The sequence below is a fragment of the Eulemur rufifrons genome, chromosome 17 (genome assembly GCF_041146395.1).
Source record: "Eulemur rufifrons isolate Redbay chromosome 17, OSU_ERuf_1, whole genome shotgun sequence".
NCBI classification, from domain to species: domain Eukaryota; kingdom Metazoa; phylum Chordata; class Mammalia; order Primates; family Lemuridae; genus Eulemur; species Eulemur rufifrons.
In genome coordinates, this window is record NC_090999.1 from 36,224,935 (window position 1) to 36,245,640 (window position 20,706).

The 20,706-nt window shown below is 39.7% G+C and overlaps 1 protein-coding gene and 1 pseudogene across 4 annotated transcripts in view; one reads left to right on the forward strand and one right to left on the reverse strand.

The window, feature by feature from the left end:
* Positions 1 to 618: 618 nt before the first annotated feature.
* Positions 619 to 1,215, reverse strand: LOC138398025 (cell division control protein 42 homolog pseudogene; annotated as a pseudogene).
* Positions 1,216 to 8,494: 7,279 nt separating this feature from the next.
* Positions 8,495 to 20,706, forward strand: part of GPBP1 (GC-rich promoter binding protein 1) — an 86,923-nt gene continuing 74,711 nt past the window's right edge. The window contains exons 1-2 of one of the 4 annotated variants that reach the window (XM_069492829.1): positions 8,495 to 8,692; positions 9,933 to 10,905. The gene's annotated coding sequence lies outside the window, so the exon portion shown is untranslated. The remainder of the gene's footprint in view (positions 8,693 to 9,932; positions 10,906 to 20,706) is intronic. The other 3 variants (XM_069492828.1, XM_069492830.1, XM_069492831.1) reach the window with 3 other exon arrangements.

A 20,706-nucleotide genomic window follows, 5' to 3' on the forward strand; every position in this document is an offset into this window, starting at 1 on the left:
CCAGAAGCTCCTGACAATTTGTCTTTCTTGGTTTTTATGGAAGTTTTATTACACAGGCATGATTAATTAAATCATTGGCCACTGGTGATCAATTTAACTTTCAGATCCTCTCTCCTCCCTGGAAGTTGGAGCGGTGGGGCTGAAAAATCCCAACCCTTTAATCACAAGGTTGGTCCCCTAGGCAACCAGCTCCCACCCTGAGGCTATCCAGGACTTCCCAGTCATCAGTCAGGAAAAAGACACTTATCCCTTTAGAGATTCCAAGGGTTTTTGGAGTTGTATGTCAGGAAATGAGAAGACGAAATATTTATTTCACAATAACACAATGTCCTAAACTGAACTCATGATTTCCATGTTCCACCAGCTTTTTTCTCTGCCTGTTTCCTAACTCAGGGAATGCCCACGGCATACACCCAAATGCCCAAATTATTAGAAACCAGGGTCATCATCGACAGTTTTTCTCTGTCTTATTTTTTCTTTTTTTTTTTTCTCCCCAAATCCCTCTCTCTGTCTTATCTTCACAAACACTTAAACACAACATTCTCCGAATTCTATATCCTCTTTTTTTGTCACTATTGCAAAAGCAAATTTTAATTTTTAACCTTTAGTTTGATTTAATCATCGCCGACACCAGCTGTGCAGAAAGGACTCTGGAGAGATGTTCCATAGCAGCACACACCTGTGGCTCTTCTCCAGGACAGCCAATATTGCTTGGTCAAATACATTCCTTAGGCCTTTCTGTGTGGGTGCAGAACACGCCACACACTTGACAGCCTTCAAGTCACTGGCCAGCTTTTCAGCAGTCTCTGGAGTAATAGGCTTCTGTTTGTTCTTGGAAAGTTTCTCAATTATAGAGGGGTAATCAGTTTGGGTCCTGAAAAGCAAGAAAGGAGTCTTTGGATAGCAGTGAATTATCTCAGGCACCCACTTTTCTTTCACATTTTCAAATGAGGACAGAGAAACCACTGAAAAACAGACTAGAAATACATCTGTTTGTGGATAACTCGGTGGTCATAATCTGTCATAATCCTCTTGCTCTGCAGTATCAGAAAGTCCAAGAGTATATGGCTCTCCACCAATCATAACTGTGACTGCATAGTTGTCAAGAGCAGTCTGAATATATTCAGATAGAAATTTGTTTGTTGTGTAGGATATCAGGAGACATGTTTTATCAATAGCACCATTGCCCAGAACAATGCACTTAATTGTCTGCATTGCTGAAGTAGTTTCATATCCACTTTAAATATTTCAAATCTGATGCTGACCTTGGCGTCTCCACCAGGGCATTGGCAGCACTGCTCGGGGTCTCCTCGGCTCTGTACCCTCTTCTTGAATCCGGTCCTGTTGCTTCACCTCTCCCTGCCCATTCATTTATACACTCATTCAGTTCCTTGTGAAACCTAGTGTCCAGTGCATGAGGCAGATATCAATCAAATAATCTTATAAATAACTGATTTATAATTAACATCAGTGTTATGAGGGAGAGTACAGGGAAGTAGGAGGTCAGAACAGCCACCTATGGAGGTGAGGTAACATTTAGGCTGAGATTTAAAAGCTTGTAAGAGTTGGTGGCAGAAAGTGGTAGAGGACATGTGTTCTAGGCAGAAGAAACAGTTTTCATGATGACTTTCAGCAGGGAGAACCATGGTGTGTAGGAGAAACCGAAAGGCGGCCAGGGTGGTCCCAGCCACCATCATCTTTCACCTGGATTACTGCAATAGCTTCTTAGCTTCTATCTCTTCCTGGAGTCTCAGTTTCCTTATCTCTTTTCCAGAGGATCATGAGTCATGAGAAGGCTCTTTCGAAAGCATAAACCCAATCATGTCTTTCTCCTGCCTAAAATAAAAGACTTTCCAAAGCCCTCAGGATAAACATCTAATCTCCCCAGCACAGTGTTGAGGTCCTTGTGATGTGATCTCAACCCTCCCTTCGTTCCCAGCAGCCTGGGTGGTGACAGTCACTTTTCTTTGCATTTTTGGAAATGCCCTACTCTGGCTTATTTTCATCCTTGCAACTCTGGTTGTGCAACAGCTTCTACCTGGAGGGCCCTACCTCTTGGAATTCTATTCAATTTGCCAGACTCAACTTCTGTGGCTTCTTCTTGGAAAGCCACCTGATAGCACCCTGTACATGCTTCTAATATAGCACCTGGCACAAAGTCTTGAAATTCATTCATTTGACAAATATTTATTGAATGCCTACTATCGCTAAGCAGGGTAAAACACAGCAGAGAACAAAATAGATATTATGTCAGTTTTGTCCCTCCAGCTGTAAGAATTTGGAGTTGGGAACTGTGTCTTAATTACTTCTGTATCCTCAACAGATGCACAGCAACAGCATCTAATATTACAGAAAATAAATCTGAATTTAATTCAGCTAGGATTCAAGTGCAGGTCTAACTCCAAAGCCCATGCTCTTTCTACTACCATGTGGAGTCCAGATGAATCTGAGTCTGTAGTAAAAGTAGTAACACTATTAAGGCAAATGGCAGCATGGATCACATCTAACTAGGTCCTGGTTCATCATAAGTGATCAATAAATAATATCATTTCTACCATATCTTCCTTTTAAACTACATCCTTAGCTCAATGATTCGCCCATTGGCATATTACTATAATTTTTCCACTACTTCCCTCTCCTTCCTTTCCAAATACACTCTCTAAATTCAGAAATGTCCATTACTACATAGCTTTTAAGAGGAAAGTTAGATACAACATAAATGTCCTTCTATAAGGCATTGGTTAAATAAGGTAAATTCTTTCAAAGGACTATTAAATAATTTTTAAAAATAGTAAGTTGCCAGGCATGGTTGCTTGCGTCTGTAACCGAGCTACTCAAGAGGATAAAGCAGGAGGATCACTTGAGGCCAAGAGTTCCAGACAAGCCTGAGCAACATAACAGGACCCTCCTCTCTACAAAAAAATAATAAAAATAGCCAGATGTGGTGGTGTTTGCCTGCAGTCCCCAGCTACTCAGGAGGCTGAGGCGGGAGGAGCACTAGAGCCCAGGAGTTCAAGGTTGCAGTGAGCTATCATTGCATTGCCATTGGATTCCAGCCTGGGTGACAGATCAAGACCCATCTCTAAAAAAAAAAAAAAAAAAAAAAAAAAAATTAAAAAGAAGAAAAGTTAGTGCTAAGTGTACTGACATGTAAAGATGTTCATGTTATATTACCAAGTTTAAACAAGAAACTGCAAAACGTTATATATAGTATAATTCAATTTTAGTAAAATATATATGTATGTATGCATAGGAAAAAATCTAGAAGAATCACAATAAATTGTTCATAAAAGTTTAATTTTTTTTTTTTTTTTGAGACAGAGTCTTGCTCTGTTGCCTGGGCTAGAGTGCCGTGGCATCAGCCTAGCTCACAGCAACCTCAAACCCCTGGGCTCAAGCAATTCTCCTGTCTGCCCCTCTATCCACCCTTCCCATTCCCCAGAAGCTGAATCAAGCCACCACGCCCAGCTCATTTTTTCTATTTTTGGTAGAGACGGGTCTCACTCTTTTTCAGCCTGGTCTCGAACTCCTGACCTCAAGGGATCATCCTACCTGGGTCTTCCAGAGTGTTATGATTACAGGCGTGAGCCACCATGCCCGGCCAAAAGTTTAATTTTTGAAGTATAGTAGGACCTTCTAACATATACTTTTGTATTGTTGGAAATTTTTTATAACCAGCTTGTATTATTTTCACAATTAAAAAGGAAGATATAAGTAAAAATATAATTGAAGTTGCTTCTCAAATCATAAAATATCATATTGATTCCTATGAATTTTAACAAAAGTCAGTCAGTGTGAACAGAGCTTCCAGTTTCACTGAAGTTGAAGTGATCTATGATTACTCCAATTCTGAAACTTAAAGGCTCAATACTAGGTACCAAAATGAGAAATCTTTAGTTTCACTTCTATCTGTGATTTCCTTTGATTGGCTTTTTTTTTTTTTTTGAGACAGAGTCTCACTCTGTTGCTCACTCTGTTGCCCAGGCTAGAGTGCCGTGGCGTCAGCCTAGCTCACAGCAACCTCAAACTCCTGGGCTCAAGCAATCCTACTGCCTGAGCCTCCCGAGTAGCTGGGACTACAGGCATGTGCCACCATGCCTGGCTAACTGTGTGTGTGTGTGTGTGTGTGTGTGTGTGTATATATATATATATATTTTTTTTTTAGTTGTCCATATAATTTCTATTTTTAGTAGAGACGGGGTCTCACTCTTGCTCAGGCTGGTCTCGAACTCCTGAGCTCAAAGGATCCGCACACCTCGGCCTCCCAGAGTGCTAGGATTACAGGCGTGAGCTACCGCACCCGGCCAGCCTTTTATTTCTTATAGGGCAGGTTGTTCCTGAAACATTTCTCTTCACAATGTTTTTTATTTTCAGTAACCATTCATTCATTCCTCCAGGTAGCTTGTACCCTGTGTCCAGCATTGTGCCAGGTGCTGGGGATACAGCTGCAAAGAAAATGGAAATGGGCTCTCTCCATTGGGAAGAGGGACCCATTAAACAGATCAACACAAAACTGTGAAACTTGCCAGAAGAAAAAGGGGTGTGCAAATATATTTGATTATACCAAGAAGAAAGGCTCTGTGAGTTTCTGATTTTCTCCAAGTAAGAGATTTGAGCCTCAACTCAGGTCTGTGAATAGCCAAAGCACAACAGCAGGGCCATAACTGGTAGTGAATAGAGAATAAAGGGGGACCTCTGCACCTTGGCAGCCAACTCAGGCTGTGCTGGTTCATGGGAACAGGAGCTGGTGGCTTCTGGATGCTTCTATCATGTCGCTGGCAATATTTATTGAGACTACTATGAGCCCCAATAAATAGTCAATGAAATTCAATTTACTGAGGCCTCTTACGGGCTGAGAATTGGTTTAGAGTAGGGGATGCATAGAACAGCATCCCTGACTGGAGTTTCACCTTTTGGAAAAGGGGACATAAAGGAGAACAAACAGATAAAACAGTGATAAAAGTGGGATTAAATCCACATGAGAGTACAGAGAAGGAAGTTTTGAGCTTTACCTGATAGTGTGTTATTTGAACAGGTCTCTTAGGAATAACAAATAAGAATTTGCAAAGTAGAGAGTGGGTAGGAGAAAGGCAATCTTTTTTTATTTTTATTTATTTATTTATTTATTTTTTTTGAGACAGAGTGTTGCTTTGTTGCCTTGGCTAGAGTGAGTGCCGTGGCATCAGCCTAGCTCACAGCAACCTCAAACTCCTGGGCTTAAGCGATCCTACTGCCTCAGCCTCCCAAGTAGCTGGGACTACAGGCATGCGCCACCATGCCCGGCTAATTTTTTCTATATATATTTTAGCTGTCCATATAATTTGTTTCTATTTTTAGTAGAGACGGGGTCTCGCTCTTGCTCAGGCTGGTCTCGAACTCCTGACCTTGAGCGATCCACCCGCCTCGGCCTCCCAGAGTGCTAGGATTACAGGCGTGAGCCACCGCGCCTGGCCGAGAAAGGCAATCTTGATATAGGAAACAATATTTGCACAGAATGTTCAAGAATAAGGAGTATCTGAGAATTGCAGACAGCGTGTGCCTAACACAAAGGCAAAAGGTAGGGTAGCCATGCATTTAACAAATATTACAGGGGAGTTCATAATCTGTATGGCTCCTGTGCACATGTGTGCATGTAATAAATTTGTTATGTTTAAAAAAATTATTGGAGAATTTTCACTGTTGTAGAAATTGTACTGGTTGCTATGGACAAATATGAGTAAGACACAGTCACTATTTTTAAGGATCTTTGAGTCTAGTGGTAGAGACAGGTAAGAAATTAAGCAATTATAATCTAGTATAGTAAGTATAGGAGGAATGATGAGGAAGGCCCTGGACATCTTTCCAGGATTAAGGTAGAGGTAGAAACTGGTAGATAATTATGTATAGAGCCACCATGCCCAGCCTTGAGTACTTTTTTTCCTATGGTTAGAAAAGTAACACATGCTCTTAGCAAGTATAAGGAATAAAATAAAGATCCTCTATTAGTCTGCCACCTAGAAATAAACATTATTAACATTTTGTGTCTATTCTGTCAGACATTGTCCTTTGATTATAATTTTTTATTTGACAAAAATGAGACAGTTTTGTAATCTGCCTCTTATTTTTTTTCAATAGTATGCTGTGAATATCTTTTCATGTGATTATTTTTTATAAACATTGTTAATGGCTTCATATTCTACTCTATGGATGTAACAATTTATTTTCTCAATCTCTTTATTTACAGGCATTTATGTTGTTTCCAATTTTTTTATGGTTATAAACCAGTTATCTCTGAATATCTTTATAAATTGTTAGACCCTTTCCTGTTATTTTATTAAAATAAATTCCAAGGTGTAAAATAACTTTGTAAAGGGTATCTTAAAGACTTTAAAATTTTTATAAAAGCCAAGTTATCTTCCAGAAAGGCCACACAGATTTTCATTCTTGATATGGTTAATGTAAATAAATGCCAGTTTCTTATATTCTCATGTAGGTTTTTAGTCTTTTTAATCTTTGCCAATTTGCTAGGTAAAAAGTGGCATATCACTGTTAGTTTTATTTTCATTTTTGTCTGATTTTTGGTGAGGTAGAATATCTTTTCACATAATTACTGATCCTCCTCCCCAGTATATATACACATACATGACTAGCCTGTTCATGTCCTTTGACTTTTTTGAGTCATTGTGGTTATCTTTTCCTTAATCACTTGTAAAAGCTCTTAATATATTATGTAAATCAAACATTAGATACTAAATTAAAAACAATCTGCTTGTACATGTACAATTGTTTTTCCATTTCACTGCTTTTCAACTTTATAGTGTTTTTTAATCATAAGAAAGGCACAATTAGTGTGTGTTTACATTATCAGCTTTTTCTTTTTGCTTCCTTTTTTTCTGGCTTGACATCATGCTTAGAAATAAAAGCATAAGCATGTCCTCTCTGAATACATAAATTTCTTCTACCAAAGCAACGTGGTGTGGAGAAAAGAATGTGGATCAAGACCCCAAAAGATGTGAGTTTAAACCTGGTACAAAGTGTGCCGCCCAACTTCTATATTGCATAACGTTAAACACGTTAATCTGAACCATTTTCCTCATCTGCAAAATGAGGCAAACACCACCCACCAGAGGCTGATACAAGGATTAAAATGCCTAGCACAGACAAGGCATCTAGCAAGTGTTAATTCCCTTTCCTTAGCACCCAGCAGGGTACTATTAATTGCCAAAAGCGGCCATCTCCCGATGAAAACCGAAATAAAAGGTTGGGAAGTATAAATTTAGGTGAGTTCACATTCCAGCAGTCTTTCGGGGATCTTTCAGAAGCAGTCCATTAAACTACAAACCCCATAATGCACATAAAAGTACCACAAAGTTTCTGTGTATGAAGCCCTTGTGCCGTGGGAGAGGGCGAAAAGCCAGATACTTCTATTTTCCAGCTTTTCCCTCGTTAAGACACCCCCCGCCCACCTTCCCTCTAAACGAACGTGGTTACTTGTCTTTCCCTGGAATTCGGACTTTCCCCGGTTTCAAAGTGAGCCTTCCGTTTAGGCGAAACGGTATCACAATTAGAGAAACAACTGTGAATACCATGACATTCATTAAAAAAAAAAAATCGTATGGGCCATGCGGGGCTCTGAGACCTCTGCTGAAATAATTTATCTACCGTAGATTTAGTAGACAGAAAAATGATCATTAGCACGATTATACCCAGTAGCCATTTTTGGCCTTTGAGAATCTGGGCTCGATTCCCAGCGAGTCTCGTTTTATCAGCTGCCGGCCTCCCACACACCGCTAAGGTCCGACTCGCTCCGCATGTGCGTGCGACCGCGGACCCACCGCTTCAGGGTGCCCCGTCACCCCCGCGCCAGCGCGGCCGCCGTTCCGCCCGCCGGCGCAGGGCTGTGTACGGACGACGCGTGAGCTCCGATTCACCCGGGCCCGAGCGCGGTACCCGGCGAGAGGCGCGCGCTGCGGCTCCCCCGAGCTTCGAGCCGGGGAAGACGTCGCGGCGCGCGCCACCCGAGCCCGAGCGGTAGCCACTCGCTCCTCGCGGCCCCACCAGCCCGGGCTCCGAGGCGGCCCCGGGCGGGGGGAGGGGCGGGAGGAGGGGCTCCTCAGGGAGCGGCGGGGAATTCCCCCTTTCACCGAACGTTCCCGATTGTTCACCGTCCACACGTCAGCAGCAGGGGGTAATCCCCGACTCCAGCTGCTCCTGACGTCACCGCGCGGAGCCACCGCCCCCCGCGCGCCCCTGCTCCAGGGCCTCTTCGAAGCCCCGCCTCCAGCCGTAGCCACGCCCTTTCCCCCTCCCCCCAGCCGCCCGACGTAGAGGGCGGAGCTTCTCTGACCGGGGCGTGAGCGGTTGCTTGGGCCAGAAGGTTCTGTGGTGTAGGCGCTCTTCCTGCTGCCCCGCCCAGTAGGTTCGTTCGCACTGCTTCTTCCACACCCTTTCTCCCTCCTTCTTTTCCTCGCCCCGCCTTCTCCCCCCCCTTTTCCTCAACCCCTGTAGTTCCTTCCCCGCCTCGCCACCTTCCACGATCTCGCGAGACTTGGCCCAGAACATTGCGGATCGGGTCGGCGCCATTTTGGGACTGAGACTGGTTGTGGGGGAGGGAAAAGCGGCAAAAGGGGATTATTCAAAGTACCGAAAACCTCCTCCCGGGATCGAGCGCAGCGGCACCCCCAGGCCAGGGGCACCTCTGGTGAGGCAGAAGGTAACACCATTCCCTGTGTTCCGTGCCGGAGTCCGGGGGAGGAGGGGGCTGCCGTGTCGGCGTTGGGGTTTGAGGGGTCGGGAGCGGCGTTGGCGGCGCGAGGTGTGAGGCTGCCCGCAGCCGGGGGGGCGGTGGGGAGCAAGGAGGGAAAGGGGAGGGAGGCGCGGAGAGGCCCGTCTGGGTATCGACTCGGCCCCGGTGGAGCGGAGGTGGCGGTTGTGGGAGGGGGTGGGTGGCTTAGCCTTGGCGGCTGAGTGGGGGGGTGTTTGGTGTTTGGTGGAGGCTGGGAACGAGTCCGACGCCCTCCGTGCTCGGTCTTCCTTCCTCGGGCCTCTTGCACACGCCCGCCTCCTTTTGCATCACCACCCCTCTCAGGGCTGAGGGAGTTGAGGCCGAGTTGTGGCCTTCGTCTGTTTCTTTAGCAGTGCCCCAGCTCTCCCCGCCTCTTCCAGGACCATGGCACTTGCGGTGGACTGAGGCGAGTAACTACCTTGTCCCTCTGAGTCCTGTGGAGTCAGAGGGGACCTTTTTTGGGGGGAGAGACAACCATTCTTTCTGTGGTTTGCGACAAGGGCCCGGTACCTTCCACCCCCTCAGTTTTGGGAGAAACCTGTTTTCTTAATTCGAGGAAATGGGAACCTACACCTTATATCCTCCTTGCTGCCCTCAGAAGCGGGAAAGTCTCCTCAGGCGAATTTAAGAAACGTTCTTGTCCCACTTCTCATCCACCCTTGTAGCCTTAGTGGGGGAAATATGCCTCTTTTAGACATTCTAATTTGGAGGGAGCGTCTTTTTCTTTATAGTCTTCATTCTCTAAGTTTCATTTACTAATGCTCCGATGGCAGCACACCTGTCTGTTCGTTTTCCTTTGGTACGTTGAATAGAATTAGAGGTCTTTTGTAAGACTGTGTGCCAATTTCATAGTTTTAATATTTATTTAAGAAATATAAGAAGGCACGCTTATATAATCCCCCAATGTTACATTGCACCCCGTTCCCAGTTCAAATCAGTACTTCACCTCCATAATACCATCATCCACCGTTTTTGCCTCCCCCTACTCCGAAGTCCTTTTCATTTAGTGTACTTATTGGGTGCTTGCTTGGGCAAAACCCTTTTCTAGTCTCTTGTAGGATTATACTGATGTGACTTTCTCTCCAGAGTTTGTCTCTTTGAGGTAGTGATTGATTTTTAGTTCAAAATTAAAACGCAGTGTGTAATTTTTTTTATATAACTTTTACAGGTGATTGAATTACTCAGATATGAAGATCATCTACTAGGTTTGTGTAAAAGGCCCCGGATATTTCAAGTGGCCATTTTGGAATTACAATGTTTTTGGATAATTTTTCCCCAGAAGTTTATTAAAATTGGCAAGAATCATCTCTGACGTGAATTGATAGTAGTGAACAATTCAACAAGCTACTTAAAAAGAGACCCAGGCGTTTCTTCAGTATTTTGGTTCAAGCGGATTATATAACTGGTTAAAGTATTTCAGCTGGTGGTATTTTTGCCTCCCCTCCCCACCCTCCCCTGTTGGTGTTCTTCAGCCAAAACTGTAAGATATGTTTGATTTGTTTACTGAGTAGTTTCACCAGTTTCAAATGACTGTTTAAATATTGCTGAAGTTTCATGGCAGTTTATTTTTACCTTTATTAGAAGTTTTAGGAATTTTTGACCTCAGTCCTTTTCATGTCACAATGGGACATCTTTTCTAAATGAATACATTGAAAGAATACAGAGTTTTTTCCCTTTTATCTTTTATTTACATGGAAATTTAAGATGTTGCTGTTTCCCAGCAGCATAGTAGTATTGAGATAGCTATGTGTGTCTCTGTATATCCTGATATTTAGGAATGCTCTTCAGATGTGAAATTTTCTTTTTGTTTTTGCTTTTTGGCTCATAAATTGGATATTTCATCTGGAGTGGATAAATACAACAGTGGCAAGTACATGGAATAATACAGAAGACTTTGATCTTAAATCCAAGGAACTTGGCTAATTCTGCAGATAGCCATATGAAAACTTTAAAACAGAAGTATGGGTAGCTGACTTGAAGTAACTCTATGTCAAATAGTCATAGGTTAAGTATCTTCAAAGAACTTGGATATTATTTTAGAGGATACAAAATAAAAAAACAAACTGGAAAACATAAAGATTACAGAGAAGAAATCAACACCTTCCTGTGCAGTCCTGTTGGAATTTGTAAGTACCATAATGGTGAGCAAATCAAATGTTCATTTGTAAACTGTAATGAGAGTTAAGTTTATCCTATGTTATTCTTGGAAGCCTTTCAGTTTCTTGAAATAATATTGCTTGGCTTCAGTTTCCTGGACAGTCTGAAAACAACTATTAGCCATTGTCTGAGTACATAGAAATGCAGAAAAAAAGACTAAAACCTTTAGAATATTTCAGATTCAAACAGTGCTAAATTAAAAGCTTTTGTACTTTTAAAGTGAAAAACTAAATTCATATGGCCAGTGTTCCCCTTAGGCTTTATGGTAGAAATGTGGGAAAAAAAACTCAACAAATACTTCACGTGTCTTGATAGCCAGTTTACAGTCTAAATGTGGGTTTAAACTGCATTCCAAATTAAGTTTAGTGTTCAGTTTAGAGTTGTTTAGTTGTTTAAAACTATAATACAGGTCTTGGTTTTTAATCTGATATGTCATGAAATGGCTTGTCTTGAGATATAACTGTGTCCTAACATTTTAATCCATTATAGAAATTAGTTTTCTGAAACAATTTGAAGTGGTTTTGTATTTCAAATTATTCTTTAAGATTTTACTTGCCAAAAAAAAAAAAGTCATTACCAGGAACAGAAACAGAGGAACTGAGCAAGCTGAATTAAGAACCTTTAAGAAACTATCTACAGCAGTAATAGCACCAGAAAAAAAAAAAAAAAAAAGAAACTTTGAGTACACATTTTTTTCTCCCAGGAAGGTTATGCTGGCTTAAGTTTATAAACAAAGCTTTTTTTTTTTTTTTTTTTTAAAGTTATGATTATTAGTTGCTATAATAGAAATTCCTTTTGACAGATGGGAGAATTATCTTGTAATATTTGTATTTTTCAGGATTGAGTGGTGTTTTTAGTTACCATTAGTTTCTACATTTAATTTTTCAGTGAATCATAGGTATTCAGTAGTAGTGTTTTTTAAAGAGATACACTAATATGGGGAAGGGTGGAAAATAGGAATTAACCAAGGACCATGAGATTAGGAAATGAAAGATAATTTATCTTGATTCTGTTGATGGATTCAGAAGTGTCAAAACTTACCAAAATGTACATTTTCCATATGTAAAGTTTGTCATTTGTATCACAATAAATGGTATAAAAATCTAAAATACACTAAAATTTATTTTTAAGCAATTAATGAACACATCAATGTAACTAGAATTAATTTGAATTTATTAAATTGAACTATCTGAGATAAAATGTTGTAATTTTTGAACACTTTACCAAGATAGCCTAATAACTTGTCAGTTGCTCATTTATTTTGAAAGAGTTTTTTTTGCAAGACTGTTGAATCTTGTTAGCTCACACAGAGCAAAAGAAGTGGTAGAGTCAAAAAGAATGTAGGTCTTCAGATACAGAATTTATTTTCTGCTTTAAAATTGAGATGAGAGAGTTCAGTAATTCTGTCATAATAGACTAGGTTATATGTGTTTTCTCTGTTAGATCTAAGTGTAGTCATTCTAATTGTGTTTCAGCTTGATTTTTTCAAATTGGTGAAAATGTTCGGCTCCCCTTCGTTTGAGAGAGCCTGTATTTTATGCATTTTTCAATTTAATGAATTTTCAAGTTGTCTGAGATTATGTATTATCAATGTGATTAAGAAGTTGAACTGGAATCACATAGTCTTTATTCATAGAAAAGAACCATATATAACATTTATTAGTGATTGTTTTTCTTTTAAGTTGCCCCTAAGCAGGAGTATCAGTATAAAGATTACTCCTGAGACTAGGGTTTTTAACAATTAACTTTAATCCTTGAATAGTCATTTGGGAACTTTGCTGAAAGCAATTGTTCAAGGACAGATTTACTTGAACATTTTGATAAATATTTTCAGTATTTTATTTTCTGGAGATTGAAATAGATAGTACCACTAGTTAATAATTGGAGCAATTGCAAGACTGCTTCTTTTCCTCAGAAGTATACCTCTTTTTCTCCTATCTCCCCTATTCCCATTTTTTCCTTTTTTTCTGAGTTTAAACCATAGGTTTAAAAAAAATAATCATAAAGGCTAACGTTTACAGATGATGATGATGGTGTCATGTGTTTTGGTGTGTACTTTATCTGGTATATTTTAATTCTTAATAGTAATTGTATGAGGAAAGTACTATTATAGTCTCAGTGGTGTAGGTGAGAAAATTAAAATTTTGGGAGGCTGGCACTGGGAGAAAGTTGCTTGGTAAGAAGTGGAATTTTGACCAAATGTTCAAGCATTCTGACTTAAGAACCCACACTGTTAATCACTGTGCCGTACTTACACTGCCTTCTTGTTGATTTAGCTTTAGTAATTCATTCTATTTGAACATTATCCTTGATATTTTTGTTTTTCTTTCCATATGCTGCTTCTCTTTGGTTGATGTTGATTACAAACTACTAACGGAGTTTGGAGATAAGCTAAGAGATAGAAGTTTCTGTTAGTTTTGCTATTTGGGAGATAACTTTGGTTAACTAAAAATTAAAGTGTGATTTTAGGTTATATTTGGATCTCCTACACCCATAGCTGCTTTCCAAAGGTATGGAGCTAAATGCATATTAGTTTTGTTTTACTTTTTCTCTATATTTAAATTGAAATTACTACTTGGGTTTTTGTGCTTAAAGCTGCTGATACATTAAAATTGAGGAAAGGAAGAGTAATGGTGGAAGAACAGGAGTGAGCCAAAGAAAAAAATACAATTGGGAGAGTTACAGGAAAAAGAATAGTGATGGGAACTTCTAGTCTAAGAGTAAAATAAGCAAGGGAGGATAGATTGTAAACCCAGGCCAGATTTTTAACTTTCTTTGACTCAAGCAACTTTTATGTTTCATTTTTGATAAAAATGTTTAGGTAACAGTTTAGGTCTAGGTAAGGGTAGCGATGTAGAAAAGAGTAATGGCTTGAGAGTTCAAAAGGAGATTTGGTTTAGGTTGGATGTGCAATCTCTAGAAAAAGGCCTGTGTAACTTTGTATATTCACCTCTTTTGGCCTTAGTTTCTTCATTAAACTGATGGAAATAATGTATATGGAGGCATTTTCTTAATCGTGAAGTGCAATACAGATGTAAAATTTTACTCTAATCCTAATATTTTAAGATTTTGCTTAATACATTTTTACTTGTCAGACCAATGTTTGTCATAGTCTCTCAATTTTTTCTATCTCCTCTTGCTGTTAATGGCATTACCTGCATCCCATTCACACTAACCTGAAGACTTTTGCCTTATTCTTATAATACACAGCTGTGCCTTTACATTTCTTTCTAGTTTAATTTACTCTGTTAGCTTGGTTATTGACTAAGGAAGCAGCTTAACTCATCTCTTTGCCCTAAGTGGCATTCTCATCTTCCCAAAGTCTTCTGTGGCCAGAGAAACCTACCTAAAATATAGCCCTTGATTTTGTTACTTTAACAGACCTTAGGATGGTATATTTGGCATGTTTAGAAAGAGGAGATTGGAAAGAGATGTATTCCTGCCCCCCCCCCCTTTTTTCTTTAAATGTTTTATATGTTAGGAGTTCTTGACATGAATTCTTTTTGGGGACATGGCTGAGAATGGGAGACTGTGGTTTCTGAGAATTCTCTGAAATTGGTAATTTTATAGGTACTTACATGTATTTTTCTGGAGAGTAGATCCCTTACTTTCAGCAGGACCCTGCTAAGAAACAAAATAACAAGGTTTACTGATAAACCTTTTGCGGTTGTGTCTCTTTTTCAATTTTACCTGATTTGTTTTTGTCCTATTTGTCAGCCACCCCACTCATCAGAACAGTTACAGGCTTTTGCTCTTTATCTCTTCAGATAATTGTTAGTTTCTGCATCTTTTTTGTACAAATATCCTACTCAGTTTGTTGTTCTTGAGTCATTTTTTTGGTTCAGCTTGGTGGATGCAATGTTTTTGGTCTTTCATTTTCTGCCCTTTAATTCAGTTTTATATTTTTAAAACCATATTTAAAAATTTCTCTTTTTTTTTGCAAGAAAAAGTTTTTTTTTTTTTTTTTTGAGACAGAGTCTCACTCTGTTGCCCGGGCTAGAGTGAGTGCCGTGGCGTGAGTCTAGCTCACAGCAACCTCAAACTCCTGGGCTTAAGCGATCCTACTGCCTCAGCCTCCCGAGTAGCTGGGACCACAGGCAAGCGCCACCATGCCCGGCTAATTTTTTGTGCATATATATTTTAGTTGTCCATATAATTTTTTTCTATTTTTAGTAGAGACGTAGTCTCACTCTTGCTCAGGCTGGTCTCGAACTCCTGACCTCGAGCGATCCACCCGCCTCGGCCTCCCAGAGTGCTAGGATTACAGGCGTGAGCCACTGCGCCCGGCCAAGAAAAAGTTTTTTTTAATTGGTAAAATTTTAAAAAAATTTAAAAAATATTTTTTAAGGAGAACGGGGTCTTGTGTTCCCCAGATTGGAGTGCAGTGGCTATTCACAGGCGCAGTCCCACTACTGATCACCACAGGAATTTTGACCACCTGCTCCATTTCCAGCCTGGGCCTGTTAACTCCTCCGTAGGCAATCTCTGGTGGTCCCTGCTTCCAGAAGGTCACCACATTGATGCCGAACTTAGTGCTTAGTGTGGACACCTGATTGGCATAGCACACTACAGCCCAATACTCCTGGACTCAAGTGATCCTCCTGTCTCAGCCTCCCAAGTAGCTGGGACTACAGGCCTGGCCACCTCGCCTGCCCTGCAAGAATGAGTTTTTAAAGCTCAAATATATGCTTTCTTTGAAACTGAGCATTGCAAATTTTTAAAAATTCTTAAACTGAAAAATTATAGTTTATCCTTACATATGCATACTAATAGAAGAAATAGTTTGCTGTTCAATGAATGTAATTTTTTCTTTTTCTTTTTTTTTTTTTGCAACAGTGTCTCACTCTGTTGCCCTGAGTAGAGTGCCATGGCATCAGCCTAGCTCACAGCAACTTCAAACTACTGGGCTCAAGTGATCCTCCTGCCTCAGCCTCCCGAGTAGCTGGGACTACAGGTGCATGCCACCATGCCTGGCTAATTTTTTCTATTTTTAGTAGAGATGGGGTCTCGCTCTTGCTCAGGCTGGTCTTGCTTCCCACCTTGGCCTCCCAAACTGCTAGGATGGATTACTGGCGTGAGCCACCACGCCTGGTCTTTTTTTTTTTTTTTTTTTTTTTTTAAATCTTTTTTAGACATAATCTCCCTCTGTCTCCCAGGCTAGAATGCCGTGATGTCTTCATGGCTCACTGCAACCTCAAACTCCTGGGCTAAAGCGATTCTCCTGCCTCAGCCTTCCAAGTAGCTGGGACTACAGGTGTGTGCCACCATGCCTGGCTAATTTTTTTATTTCTTTATATTAATAGAAAGGGGGTCTTGCTCTTGCTCAGGTTGATCTTGCCTGGCCTCAAGCAATCCTCCTGCCTCGGCCTCCCAGAGTGCTATGATTACAGGTGGGAGACACTGTGCCCCGCCCAATGTAATTTTTTTAAATAAGTTTTTTAAGACAAATATTTATTTCTGTGGATGTTGGTCAGGGCTACAGTCTTTTTTTTTTTTTTTTTTGAGACAGAGTCTCACTCTGTTCCCTGGGCTAGAGTGTATTGGCATCAGCCTAGCTCACAGCAACCTCAACGTCCTGGGCTCAAGCAATCTTCCTGCCTCAGCCTCTCGAGTAGTTGGGACTACAGGCATGCACCACCATGCCTGGCTAATTTTTTCTGTATATTTTTAGTTGTCCAGCTAATTTCTTTCTATTTTTAGTAGAGACGGGGTCTTGCTCTTGCTCAGGCTGTTCTCTAACTCCTGAGTTCAAGCGATCCACCTGCCTCGGCCTCCTAGAGTGCTAGGATTACAGGTGTGACCCACCGCGCCAGGCCTAGGGCTACAGTCTTTTGAAGGCTTGACTGGATTTGGAGGATCTTCCAAAATGGCGCATCATTGGGGCTGGCAGGTTGATGTTGGCTGTTGGATGGAGGATTCAGTTCGTCACCCTGTGGACCTCTTTTTTGAGCTGCTTGAACGTCTTTTCAGTACGGCAGTTGTGCAAGTGATGTGCGAAGAAAGGTGAATTATGATCTAGTCTTATCAGTCAGTTCTGTTATATTCTGTATGTTACAAGCTGTCACTCAGTTTAGCTCACAGACAAGGTGGGGAGAATTAGACTCTACCTTTTCTCAAAGAATTTGTGGACATTAAAAAAACCACAATAGAAGAACTACTTCACAGCCAATAGTTGTCCACATAAACAAAGAAGTTCTTCATCCCACAGATAGGAGAGACTGGGTTATAAGTTTAGGGAAGAAAGTATATTCCAAATTTATGGATTCTGGACATTTAAACCTTTCTACCTTTTTGCCACTGTATGAGATATAGAGGTGAGGTTTTTTTGTTTTGGTTTGCAACAATCTCCCAGTGTAGTAAGAAAATTTTTTTAAAATTGTGGTAAAATAAACGTAAGCTATATACCATTTTAGCCATTTTTAAATGTATAATAGCTCAGTGGTGTTAAGTATTTTCACATTGTTGTGCAACCATCATCTGAAGAACTTTTTTCAACTTTCTAAACTGAAACTCGATACCCATTAAATAATAACTTAATGTTTTCTCCTTTCCCTAGCCTTTGGACAGCCACCATTCTACTCTGTCTCTGTGAATTTGACTACTTTAGCCCTTTCACATAAGTGGAATCATAACTATTTGTTTTGTGACTAGTTTATTTCACTTACCATGTTTTCACAGTTCATCCATGTTGTAGTAGCTTGTGTCAGAATTTCTTTCAGTTTTAAGGCTGGATAATATTCCATTGTATGTACTGTTGTCCCTTGGTGTCTGTGAGGGATTGGTTCCACCACCTCCCTCAGATACCAAAATTCATGGATGCTCACGGCACTGATATAAAATGGCATAGTATTTGTGCATAACTGCACATCCTCCCTTAAAGTCATCTATAGATTATTTATGATACCTAATATAATATAAATGCTATGTAAATAGTTATTGTACTATATTGTTTAGGGAATGTTGACAAGAATAAAAAGCATTTACATGTTCTTTATATACCCAGTTTGCTTTTTGAAATATTTTTGGTCCATAGTTGGTTGAATTCATGAGTGAGGAACCCATAGATAGATACAGAGGGCTTACTGTATATACCATGTTTTGTTTATTCACTTGTTGATTACACACTTGGGTTGCTTCTATCTTTTGGGTGTTGTGAATACTGCTCTGAAAATAGGTTTACACGTACCTGTTTGAGTCCTTGTTTTCATTTCTTTTGGCTATACCCAGCAATGGAATTGCTGAATCATATGGTAATACTTTTAATTTTTTTTGAGGAACTGTAATACTCTTTTCCATAGTGGCTGCACCATTTTACCTTCCTACTGGCAGTGCACAAAAGTTCTAATTTTTCCACATCTTTTCTATTTGTTGTTTTCTTTTTTTTTTAGATAGTAGCCTCATGGGTGTGAAGCGGTATCTCATTGTGGTTTGCATGTCTCTAATGATTAGGGATGTTGAGCATCTTATGGGCGATTTGTATATCTTCTTTGGAGAAATGTTTATCCATGTCCTTTGCCCTTGCCCCCTTTTTAAAAATAAAGAGATGGGGTCTTGGCTATATTGCCCATGCTGGCGTTGAACCCTTGGGCTCAAGCAATCCTGCCTCAGCCTCCCAAGTAGCTGGGATTACAGACGCATGCCACTGTGCCTGATAATCCTTTGCCTGTTTTTAAATTGGGTTATTTGTTTTTTGGGGTTGTTTTTTGGTTGTTGAGTTTTAGGGGTTTTTATGTGTTTTGGATATTGACTTATGAATACATTTTAATAATTAGTATTTATCAATGCTTAGCATGTTTCAGGCAGTGTGCTAAGCCTTTTAAGTATATTAACTCATTTAATCCTCATACACTCTGTGGGAGGGTCCTATTATCCTCATTTTACAGTTGAGAAAATGAAGGCATGGAGATTTTAAGCAGCTTGCCAAGGTCAGACAACCAATAAGGAGTATTGATGAACCCGTGCTTTCTGTATCCAGAGTTTACATATCTAACCATTAGGGCTGATAGTTAAGAGTTTTTAAGGTGATAATATGGGAAAAGTAAAATGTTTACTGTTTCAAAAATTAAGAATATATTTTCTTAGCCAGCAACTATGTTTTATTTTTCTTAATGTGGTATAGTTGTGACTTATAATTCTCATATGGTTTGTTTTCATTTAGGGATATTTTCCTCTGGATCACTTCATTACTAGTGATTATATGGTATTTTAGTTTGGAAAGTGCTTTTCTCAGTTACCATGTGCAGTAAGTGCAGTTTCTATGTAATTATTTAAGAAACTGAGTCTGAGTAAATAATTTATCCAGAGCCCTCAGTAGGTGGCAGAGGCAGAATTTGCATTCTGTTAATTGTAACCTTCTGGTACAGTTACCTCCTTTGTTCTAAGTAGTAGCTCTTCCTCTAGAGCACTGCTGTCCAATAGAACTTTATAAAATGGTGGAAACATTTTTCTTTGTGCTGTTCATTATGGTAGTCACTAGCCACATATCATTATTGAGGATTTGAAGTGTGGCTAGTAAAGAGGAGGAACTGAGTTTTTAATTTTATTTTAATTACTTAACATTTAAACTTACATGGCTATACTGGCTGCTGTATTAGCCAGCGCTAGAGCAGCGGTATAGAATCCAGTCAGATCCAGATACCATTTATGACATGTTCTTTTTAAAGTCCCATTTGCTATCTTGAAATAAAATATTTTATGTACATAAGATCAAAATAATATACAGTTGTAATCAAAAAGGTAAATAATATGCTTGATCAGTCCTGCTTCAAAAAAGAATAAAAAGGTAAATAATAGGAAAGACACTTTACAATAATGTATTTCAATATGTAGTACCACAGGTGTGACCATTCTAAGGAGACACACCCCCCCCCTTGCAAATTTCCAAAATACTCCTTACAGGTCATTTGCCCTTCTTTAAAAGAAACAAATTAGTGTTCTTGAGTACTTTGTCCTTTAATGGAAGGAAAGTACCACAGACTGATGAGTACAGTGATTAGATTATGTTTCCTTCGTTTTTTTTCTGGTGTTTACTGCCAGTGTAGTTGAATTTGCAATTAGTAAACATTATCAAAGCTGTCCTATGGTGTTGTGACATGGTATTTCTAGACATTGATTAAAAGAAAAGACAAATGATTGTCAGTTTTCCTCTACTGTAAGTTGAAGATAAAAGTCAGCATCCAATTTGGATTAATGGACTTGGTCCTTGATGTAGAGGAAACATTGTAGTATTGATTTATAAATCCTCAGATTTATAAATTAGCTAGAGAAGATAAATTTAGGGTCAAAGTAATACAGAAGAACACTATTCTAAGTCTTTAAACTAAAAATTAACATTTCAGGAGTTGATCTTTTTAAACAAATGTCTGCCTGCTAGTATTTTTTAATGGGGATGTGAATCTATTTTTAAATTAGGTTTATTCTGTGAAAGTAGACGAGGGAACAAATAAATTAGGTTTATTGAGGCGTAAGTTACATGCATAAAAATTCACTTCTAAAGTGTATACAGTTGTGTAACTCCACCACAATCAGAATATAGAACATTTTTATTCCTCAGAAAGTTTGCTTTTTCCTCCCCCACCCCCAGTCCCTGGAAAGCACCAAGCTGTTTCAGTATTGAAGTTCCTTAGTATTGTGTGGTGTTCTTAGAACTTCAAATAAAAGGAATCATACAGTGTGTATATAGCCTCTTTTCTGGCTGCTTTCATGCATCTTGTTGCATGTATTATAGTTGATCTTTATATTATTAAATAGTATTCTGTTGTATAGTTATACCACAATTTGTTTAT